The sequence below is a fragment of the Nannospalax galili genome, unplaced genomic scaffold (genome assembly GCF_000622305.1).
Source record: "Nannospalax galili isolate Female #2095 unplaced genomic scaffold, S.galili_v1.0 scaffold559, whole genome shotgun sequence".
NCBI lineage: Eukaryota > Metazoa > Chordata > Mammalia > Rodentia > Spalacidae > Nannospalax > Nannospalax galili.
The window spans coordinates 629,733-640,901 of NW_008343479.1; the positions used below are offsets into that span (position 1 = coordinate 629,733).

The 11,169-nt window shown below is 43.0% G+C and overlaps 1 long non-coding RNA gene across 1 annotated transcript in view; it reads left to right on the forward strand.

The window, feature by feature from the left end:
- The window catches only part of LOC115071469, a 14,376-nt gene extending 10,618 nt beyond the window's left edge, over positions 1–3,758 (forward strand). The window contains exons 2-3 of the long non-coding RNA XR_003850557.1: positions 1,865–2,130; positions 3,577–3,758. This is a non-coding gene — a long non-coding RNA (uncharacterized LOC115071469). The remainder of the gene's footprint in view (positions 1–1,864; positions 2,131–3,576) is intronic.
- The last annotated feature ends 7,411 nt before the right edge of the window (positions 3,759–11,169 follow it).

Sequence of the window (11,169 nt, forward strand, 5' to 3'; positions counted from 1 at the left end):
CTTGGCATGAGCTTTTTTCCCTCTGGACTGTTTTGATCAGTGGAAGGAGAGGAAGGAGGGTCTAAAACAAATTCTCACAGAAACCCTATGTTATCATATGTGTTGTCCAACACCAGACTATTTCATTAAAGGCACATGCTTGATTCAAGGTTATAACAGAAGCACCCTCCTATAGTCCAAAACCCTCAAGAGATTCCTGTTGCGTAGAAAGGTCCTCAAAACAGCAGCAGTGGCTTCACGTGGGTGCTTATCAGGAATGTAGTGTCAGGCCCACTCAGGCCTGTTGTATCAGAATCTGTATTTTAATAAGAACCCCAGGAATCTGGGGTAAAGCCCTTTATTACTTCCTGAAGGCACCGTTCACCAGCTCCACATCCTTATACTTCTGCTCTCTCCTTCAGTCCTGCAATGATTTCTCCCCCTTTTTGACCTTAGGCCAAATCTTTCCCGTCCTTTAAAATCTGACTTTAAAATTCTCACCTCCTCCAGGAATCTAAGCCAGATTTTCCCGATCAGAGGCCCCTCCTTCCTCTAACTCCATGTGCCATAGTCTTGAACTTTGTCTCAGATTATGACTTTTATGATCACTATTTATTTTCCTCTCTAAATTATGAGCTTTTCAAGGTCAAGGTCTATATCTGATTTACGCTTATATTTCCCAAATCCTCACAATACTTGGCAAAGTTTCTATCACAGACTAGTTCCTCGATACATTTGACTATGATGGTTCTTTTTGTTTCCATTTTAAGTATTGAAGACGATTCCGAAATTCAGATTATTTTTGTTTTTTAAGACAACCGTTGCCATATATAATTATGATCTAGATTTGGAAATATCTACTTAAAATATTTATCTAAAATTATCACACATATACACAAACATCCCCTGCCCCACACTCACACACATTCACAACACACACTTTGTCTGTTTCATTTGTATCACCCCAACATACACACACTCACACACACACACATTCACAACGCACACTTTGTTTCATTTGTTTTCCATAGTTGGAACAGCGATTAGTAAGAATTTATTGAAAGTATGTGGGAAATGACTGCTATTCACATTTTGTAAGCTTACTAAGACAAAAGAAAGAGCCTGATCCTATTATAGAATGGAACAGAATGATACACAGATCCCAGTCTCTATCAGGATCTGCATTTGGGACAAGCAAAGGTCCCCTGGCCCTTGTTCAGTCACTTAATGGAGAAGACTCCAAAGACAGAGTACCACTGGTGTTCTTCCAATTATAGAATCATCTGATTAGAATTACAGTAAATGCATAGCTCAGTTTGCATTGTCCTGACATGAACCACAGACCAAGCTGCTCTTCTTGGCACATCTGAGGGTACTGATCTCTGGACATCTACTGCCTCATCATAGTGAGGTCCTAAAGCCAGGACCGAGTTGGAAATGGGACAGACACAAGTTAAGACATTCCATTTCTGGGAACTCTAGAACTCTGGGGGCCTTAGCTAGATAGATTACTTAATCATTGCTTGAAAGAAAAATTCAAATGGCACACACTCAATAGTAGATCAACCCAGATAATCAGAAGGAAGGTTTGTCTTTGGGATAATTTTAGAATTAACTATTGTAGTTACTTCCAACCTGTCCTCTAGAGTCTTAAGAGATGGTCCACAGAGTTTTGCCAGTCATGGGGTAGTGTCTTAGCCCATGAAGAAATTGGTTCTCATGTTCTTCCTAGCTATGGAAGAATAAAGTAGGAATTCTGCAGAAGAATTGCAGACATAACCTTCCCTTCCCACTTATCTACTTACAGCTTGAGGCTCAAGCCTCATCGGGCTATTGGAACCAAATCCAAATGTTGTGTTATTATTGTTTCTCATTTAATCACCAGACTGTTAAGCATTACTGCCTGAAACCCAGTCAGGGGATGGGCACTTCACTTTGAAGCCACCAAGTCGAAAGTGCTATTGGATGAAACTCTGCTCTACTGAACCATGAAATGGGTTTTCAAAGGGGCCGAGAATGATAGACGTGTGAGCTGTCAGTAAAACTGTCTCACCAGAGTGGCAACATTCATAATGAAGCAGAAGGAAGTGCTACCATGTGATGGGCATCTGTCCAAGTCACCCACAGAGCCAGGCCAAATTGCAATCAGAGGTAAGATGGATATCAGCTTTGGAACCTCCCGTCCCTTGCATCACTACTGTGAATGACAAGAGTTATACAAGGACACAAAAGTATTTTGCTCTGGTGACAGTTGTCTTTCAGTGCTGGAACTTGCTAGTTGAATGACTCTCTGAGCCTATTCCTCATCCAGTCCTACCTACCTCACTGGGTGCTTATGAATAGCTAAGAAAATTAACTGAATTGGGGGTTAGCCTGATTCAGGTTGGGAGGATAAATCTACTCTCTTCTAAAACTTCTTAGTATAGGTCAGATCAAAAAGGTCCTTTAATGTCTTATAGCATTAAAGTTTTTGCCACTTTTCTCCCCTATTTTGAACCAACCAAATGAATCATAGATACATGAGAGATTAGCTAAATTAGAGGTATTAAAATCAATGAATATACAAAAATCAAATCATAGATATACTGTATATGTGCTTACATCATTGGGAATAAATTAAAATATAAAAACTTGCTAGATTTCACAAGCAAGTGTTGAACTGTCTGGGGAATTCATTCTTAGAAGCTTGAAGGGAAAGCACTAGATAGTAGAGGTAAAGGGGAAACTTTTAACAGCTGGTAGTTTAGACCAATCCAATGTGCCCACCCTGGCTGTGCCTCATCATGATATCCATCACCTTTCCCTTGGATTGCAATGACTAAACACTGCACTGCTTAAATCATCAATCAAATTTCATTTGGCATCAGTTCAGATGCACCGAGCCCTTACCAACAGAAAATGTTGAAACTGTGCAGAAGGCATCCGTGAAATGCTGGTGCTAAAAGTGTGGAGAAAATTCATTTCCCTTTAGGCTCAGATGGCAGAACATCAACAGAAAAAAGAGGAGGCCTTTCCATGTGCAGATACAGGCAATCCAGTGACCAATGAGCCAACGCAGTGATCCAAATCCTGGTTAAATGCTGACCAAAGTCTCCTATGAGGGCTGCTGATCCTTCAGCCATCATATACCAACTAACTTGCTTTAAAGATGGAGAAAATCAGGGCTACACATTGGGAAAGAGACCATGTCCAAGGTCATATAGACTATATGTGCTAAACTCAAGGCAAAAATGCTATGCTCCGATTTCAGAACAGTTGTTCCTACAGCATACCAACACCCTTGAGAATTGTCATAGTTCATTAAGTTCCCGGAATGGGGACTTACTGAGTAACATGGAAATCTCTTCTTGTTTGTCTCTGAAGGTTTCAGAATCTAAATTTCTTTAGGTTCTTGCAAACAAAGTAGAAAACCCTGCCATGGTTTGGTTTTCAGAAAGTGGCAGCTCAGAGCTGTAGAAATCTGAACTCTCACCCCAACTCAGACACTGATCCTTGCCTGTGAAGTATTTCAGCTCCAAACTGAAGTTCCTTTGTAGCCTTTGGAGGAAGAGGGATGTTTAGAAATTAAAACAAATCATGGAAATCTTCTCTTTTCAGGAGTGTTCCAAGGAGCCCAGAGGAGCATCAGTGCCCTGCATCTGTCCATAGCCTCTTCATTTAGACATGTGGGTACAGAAATGAAAAGCTACGGACAGGCAGTTTTAAGTCCCTTGCTGTGTATGTCTGCATAGACATAGTCATTTAAAGCTAGAGCTGTTTTCCGACTTTAAGCATCAACTTCAAATGGTTAGTTTTTGAATGAATGTCTGTAGACTATTTGTGTGCTGTCATTTCTTGTTTGTATCAGGTGTGAGGAGTGTATATGTTCTATCTCACTGTAGGAGACGATGCTAATGCATGATGGTTCTAGTCACAGAGTAAAACCCAAGAATGGAAATCAGTGAAAAGCCCAAGACCAGGACTGAGCAGCTGTTTCTCAGGGTGAACTCAAAGGCATGAATTCAACAACTGAGTTCAGGGAAGTCAACAAAGTCTTGCTAGCTTCTAGACCATTCTGTCTTGTTTTACTAGCTTATTTATCCTGTCATCTGATTCCTTTGGTTAAGGCCATCCTTCTGGAACAAAGTTCCCTGATGATGTTCCCTGTGTCTACTACTCTCTCAGTACACACACACACACACACACACACACACACACACACACTATCCACTTTCCAGATTCAGCTCTAATGCTATTTCTTCAGAGGTCCTTCCTTATCATCTCTGCTCTCCACAAAATACCTGTCCACCCTATTGAATGGATTTTCCCACCATTTTTCACATTATACAAGTTTATGAAAACAATCACCGGAATGTGACCATCTGATGAGTCTCTGTCCTCTTCTTGGATGTCAGGAACTGTTCTTACTTTTAAGTCACCCTCATACCCCACAAATAGCCCAGCACCTGGAACTGAAGTTGTATGTGACAGATAACTGATAGACTATCAGAAAAATGAACAAGTACTCAAAATCCATTTTGTATTAAGTGGACTCTTTTCTAGTTCAGGGTCAATTTTATTAGAGTTAAAAAAAAAAAAAGACACCCTAGAACAAACAAGCTGTAAATCATAGAAGCTTCCCAGAGAATGGAAGAAGGATAAAAGCCGTGTGGCTTGAGTTAAGCTGGCATAGAGGTCAGCCAGGTGGCAACAGGCAGCCATGTGGCAGGAAGGGGGCTTGAGGAAAAGAGTAAGGAAGCCCAAAGTGTTACAGAAAGCATATTTAGAACAAAAATAGAAAGGAGACTAGGAAAAGTTGTGCTTTTCTGAGTAATTCAAGAACACACGCAGACTTACAAAGCCACACAGCTGTGCTCTGTGAGAGACTGGCTAACATTAATATGGCTCTAAAACCCTGTTCCAATTACTTGACAACTGCCACCCTGCTATCCATTCATATCTAACCTAGTACCTGACATTTCTTATACTCCCCCACCTGAGTGAACCTGCAGCTCCCACGACCCTGGTTTCCTGCCCTAGATTCCATGTTTAGCAAAAGCCTCACACTTCAAGGTCTGGCTAAAGAACTGCAAAATCTTTCTCGAACTCTTCATTGATATTCAGTGCCCCTTTCTCTGTCTTTCCATGGCATCCTGTGCTCAACATTAGCTAAAGCTCTGAGTAGCTTACCTAAACATCTTCTATGAGGGCTCTGCCTATGGATGGGGCTCTCAGATAATATCAAGGGATAAATCGAAGTACCAAGGGCTCCCATTAAGGACTGCTGAGATTCTCAAGAGCACAGGCCTCTAGCAACCACTCTAGTGCTGAAGTATTGTACACAAAGTAAGTACTCATCATGAGTTGGCTTGAATACTGGTCTCCCCCAGAGGTGATATAGGGAGACACGGAAATGTGACAGAAGTACTGTAAGCTTGAAGTCCTACAGGTTTACCTATAGTGTAACCTTGGTAAAATGATCTCACCTCACTAAGCACTATGTTCTGCATCTGAGGGTAATGCCACAGCTCAAGACCTTTGTGAAGGGGGGTGAGTTTGAATCCATTTGCCGGGCACTTAGGACAGACTCAATTCCCATCACTTTTCTCCTCCCTTATTTTCTGAGAATCACAGACACTGGCCAGACTTGCTTTTCTTTTGACATCTGGGAACCAAAGATGATACATGGATTGGAACCAGAGTAAGGGACCTTTCCCTTGTTCCCATCTGACCAGCAGATGGCAATGCCTATGCCCTGCTGGAGGGAAAGGTGACAAGAACAGTCTCAAAGGATGACTCAGTTCCAGTGACTAAGGCAAGGAGGTGGTGGTGGTGGGAAGGAGGTGGGGGCGAAGAGGAAATGAGTGAACCTGTATCTGATGAAGGATGGCTCCAGCATAAAGAGATCAGATCTGGTCTTGGTGGGTTCCTGGCTCTGACACAGAGCAAACAGGGGCCTGAATTCTTCCTCATGCATCCTTCTACCTCACCTCATGGTGTGCTTCCTGTCTGCCAGGGGAGGCCCTTCAGTACAAATGCTGGGTGTCCTCTGTCCTCTGAAGAGTGGTATCCAGGTATTGGGCACTTGAATATCATTCTGGATGAACTGGGCGGGGGGGGTGGTGTTTGTTTTTTAATTGTCCTGTATTGCCAAAGTTATTGTGTATGAGTTCTGATCCTGACAGCCTGATAAGCTCTAGACTATCTCCTCCATCCATGGCACCACTTTATCATCCCTAAAAAGTCTACACCTGAACATATGGTGCACATTTATCCATCCCCACTTGTCCCCTCTGCTGGCAGAATGTGCCACCATCTACCCAGTCACCTAAGAGAGACCCCAAGACATCCTAGGTCCATCCTCCACCTGCATTCTCAATCACTCCAATATCCATATGAATTTCAGTGCTTGAACTTCTCGTATGGTTTCTGCTTTCCCTCCCTGTAGTAGCTGGCTCTAGACAGGTCTCCATCATGACTCACTATGGCTGCTTCTCACATCTTCTGACATAAGCCCTGCCTGCAGTATTTCCCCACCCTGTTTTTCAGACTGTGTATGGAATATGCTCAAAGTTCATTTCTAATCTTGCTAGGTTTTTTGTTTGCCATCCTTCAAGCCTTTTCTGCTTCTCAAGGAAGGTCCAAACTCTCAGGCCTTCCAGGATCCAGCACCTCCCTTGCTGGTTTTGCCTGCTGACCTCACCCCACAAACATACATACATATAGAGGTACACCCTGGATTCCAGCTAGCCCTCACTGTCCTGTATCGCATGGCACCCTTCCCACCTCTCAGTCTTTTAACATGCCACTCCTTCACACCGGTATGTGTTTCTCTGCCAAAATTACGTATCTTCCAAATCTGGCTCGAAGTTTCCTTCCCATGTGACCCTTTCAGCTGCTATTGGCCACCAACTGGCATTTCAACTGTTTGATTATGCCTCTCTTTCTTATGGATTGAGAGATCCTTGAAGACAGGGCTTTTTTAGAATATCCAACCAGCAAATACATGCTGTATAAATTAAATATCAAAGACATGCATAAAGTCATGAAGTTGATTTTATCCTCTGGTACCACATAAACGTCAATGTCTCCGATGCTGTATTGTTCTTTATACATACAGGTCACACTCCTGGCTCACTAACCAGCAGGGAATATTGCTAAGTTATTTTTCCCAAAGGAAGGACTGTGGGTCTACCCATATAGCAAAGTAGCAAAGTAGCTGATCTCAGAAACTTAGGGTGAGGTCACAGAAGTGCTCAAAGCATGTGCTCTACATAGGAACCCAAAGCCAGGACCTGGCCACCTCCAGACAGGACCCTAGCCTTGCCATCAACATAATCAAGTGTGTCTTCTCCCCACTGGGTGCTCTTCTGAAGGCCCTCACCCAAGGATTGCCACAGTCTTCAGGCTGCAAAAGGTGACACATCTGTGCCAAAAAAGCCACCCACACAGTCTCACCTCTTCTGGGTCACCTCTCCAATATCCCTTCACCTTCCAGTACCTCCCACACTTTGAGGTGCCACCCACAAGCTCACACATACACAGCATAACAGCTTGCCTATCTGCAGATCTAGAGTTCTAAACCTCAGACAACAGCATCTTTCAACGGGGAAGCAAGTATAAGCAGTATTTGGTGGCTCTGGTCTTTGGGTCTCCAGTAGCAGCAGCACACCCCTCCCCATCCACTGAACAGCTTCTACCAGTGAGAAGAGCTGAAACTAGTTTTCTCTGGGAAAATTATTTCTCTTCCCTGAGCCTCAGTTTTCTCAATTATAGGATGCCAATGAGGACTTTGCTCACCACTTTCCTTTCAGTATTAAACTAGTGCTTACAAAAGTACCTCATAAACACAGGTACAGTGCAAGCATATGCGATTCATAGAAATAATAATGATAGTGAACTCCTCCATTTCTAAGGAAGTCCTTTCGAATAAAAAGGAACAATTGAAAACCAAGAGGTTGTTGGGCCTGGTGGCACATGCCTCTAATCTCAGCAAAGGGAACCCATGGCCCGGAATGCCAGCCTGGTCTATGTAGTGAGTTCCAGGACAGCTAGAGCTACAGGGAGACCGTGTCTCAAAAACAAAAACAGAAACAAGCAGAAAGAAAGAAAGGAAGAAAGAAAGAAAGAAAGAAAGAAAGAAAGAAAGAAAGAAAGAAGAAAAAGAAAGAAAGAAAGAAAGAAAGAAGAAAAAGAAAGAAAGAAAGAAAGAAAGGAAGGAAGGAAGGAAGGAAGGAAGGAAGGAAGGAAGGAAGAAATTTAAGTGGTTATGTGAACAAGATTACCACCAACTATAACTAAAATTTTTTATAGTTATGTTGATAGAATAATATATTGATATTTATATGTTTACAGATAAATTTCTCATGTTTGAGGTTTTAACATACCCTCATGTTGATGCACTTTACAGATATGTGTACTGTATTGAAAGAGAAAAAAAATACTTGCCTAGAAGTCAGGAATGAAGTATAATGAAAAGGAATGAATTTTTGAATAAAACATACATAAGTACATAAATTCAAATCCTGACTTATTAATTTGCTTTTTGACTTGGGGTGATTTTTAAATTAACTGCTCCCAATTTACCCATATTAAAAATAGAAATCATATAACCTACCTCACAGATCTCCCATGTAAATTACACAAACCCATATGCAAAAACATATCTAAGACAGAGAGGGTCCAATAAATATTACTGCCCCTATCCTGTGTCCTGAGTCTCACTGACACACGGTGTGACCTGGGGCAAGTCGTGTACTCCTCAGACAATACTTTCTCATCTGTAAGATGAACAGGGTGGACTTAAAGATTCCATGGATTCCTTCCAGACTGAGGATGCTGTAATATCATACATCAAATATCTATTTATGCATGTATGTGAGTTTAAGTAGTGAGCACAGTCAAGGGGAAACCCCTCTGGCTGGTGTTTGCTCCATTTCCAAAGCATTTCCTTTCTCTGAACGTGCCAGTTGCTCCCTCTCATATTTGCAATACAGGGCCCATTGATGACCACAAAAAGGAATGCCCAGCGCAGCTGCGGGCCCACTTGAGCCCTCCAAGCAGGCAGCTCAAGCCCCCTCTGTCTGTGGGCTCTGTGTTCCCTGAGCCTGTTGTTGCAGTGAGGTCGTCTGGAATCCTCAACACCTGCACGCCAGCTTCCTGAGTATTTCCACCACCCTCCCTAGACCCCCTCCTTCATCCTCCATTTTCATCTGAAATGCAGCTGCTTTGCCCCCCCCACCTGGCACACACACACGCACACACACACACACACACAAAGCTGGGGGAGCCCAATAGACAGGACATCTTGTTTGGTCTCCCTGGCCAAGTCCAGTCCCATCTGAAGCTCTGTGCAGAGCCTCTTATGGCCTTGCTATTATGTTTAAATGAGCTTCATCTGCAGGAGAATTTTTTTCATAAAATAAAATGACCACAAAAGACCAAAGCAGATGACATCTGTTCTTTAGATGAAAGCTTCTTCTCCACACCACCCCCCAAATAAGACTAAAAAAGAAAAGAGAAAGAATGGGCTGGGCCTCATTTGTATAGTTCCTCCCCATCAAACCAAAACAAACAAATTAGCTAGCATATGCTGGGGGGGAGGGGGCGGCAAAGGAGTGTGGAACAGATAACCGGAAAGGCTGAGACCAGAGGAGGCGTGAAAGGAACTCTTGTCCTTCAGCTGTGTTCTGTCCAGTCCTCACCAGGCATATTCAGTCACTGTTTCAAATGCTCACATTTCTATTCTCTATGCTCATTTCATAGACAAAATGTTTAACAGCTCTTAGCCATGATTGTGACTTTCCTGGCAATCTCTTCTTATTGAGTATGACAGGTGGGTCTGATGTAGATGACACACAGAACATAATCTGGGAAACAATGATCTACATGTTGATAACCCCCAAATCCTTATCTCCACACTAAACTCAGACCTGTCTGCCAATACTTGCTCCTTCTCCCTAGATTCCTGTCTGACCGCTACCTAGTACCTATGTCAAATTCCTGGGTATCACCCTGCACAGCTCCTTCCTCCTCCAGCACCCCACATCCACCCACTGCCAAGTTCTGTCAATATGCTACCTAAACATCTCCCAGCCCTCCTCTTCCTGGGCTCCATCACTGCTGCCTGAGTGCAGACCACTTTCCTCTCTTGCCTGATATGTCTAGACAGGCTCTATCCCACAGCCAGCATTGCTACTTGTGATCACTCCTTGGAACCTCCTAATGCTTCCAAGATGGAAGCGAATCCTTCAGCTTGGCTTCTTGAAAGTGCCGGAGCTGGAGCTGGTTCCTGCTTCCTTTATACTAATCCCTGGCCTACCTACTGCAGCCCGACCAAACTTCCTCCAGACCTTTGCACATGCTGTTTTCTCTGCCTGGAGCACTCTCCTGACTCTGCTGGGATTTCCTTCTATATTCCAGGTACCATTCCATGCAACTATCAACCTGATATCATCCACTTGAGTCTGGCACCCCTACAACACATGCTCGGAACACTATCACCCCCTCTCTCACAGTACTTGTTCAATTTAACTACTTAATATTTCAGTTTCTCTGCTAAAGAGTCTCATAACAACAGGTTGGTCATCCATCTTAGTATCATTAATATTGACATCATCTCAGTTCCTTAACTGGTAAACCCTACGCTCTTGCTCTTTCCTGAAAAGATCATTTTCAACAGAAAGGAAAAAAAAAGTCATATTTGAAATTAAATTCTTCCTCTAGGCTTTTAGGTATATTTCAAGATAGTATATAAAACTGTGCACACCTTTAATCACAGCAATCTCGCCACAGAAGCAGGCTGATCTCTGTGAGATGGAGGCCAGCCTGGTCTATTTAGGGAGTTCCAGGTAGATGGAGCTACAGGGAGTCCCTGTCTCAAACAAAACAAAACAACTACCAACAACAAAATAGCACATAAACTCACACTGAAAACGTCATCTATAGTTACAGTTTCATTTCTGGCTCTCACACATATCTGGTCAAACATATTCCAAAGATGAGACTCCTTCATATGCAATCCACCTGTCAAAGGGAGCTCCTCACCGACCTCTTAAAACCCCTGAGTTTCCTCACCTTGACCAGCTAGAACTAACTACTGATCACATGCCAGGGACTCCGTGGATGCCTTCGATAACCTCGTTTAACACCTCTGTGATACAGGCACCCTTTTTCTCTCTACTCACCTGTGAGGAAGCTACAGAACAGGCA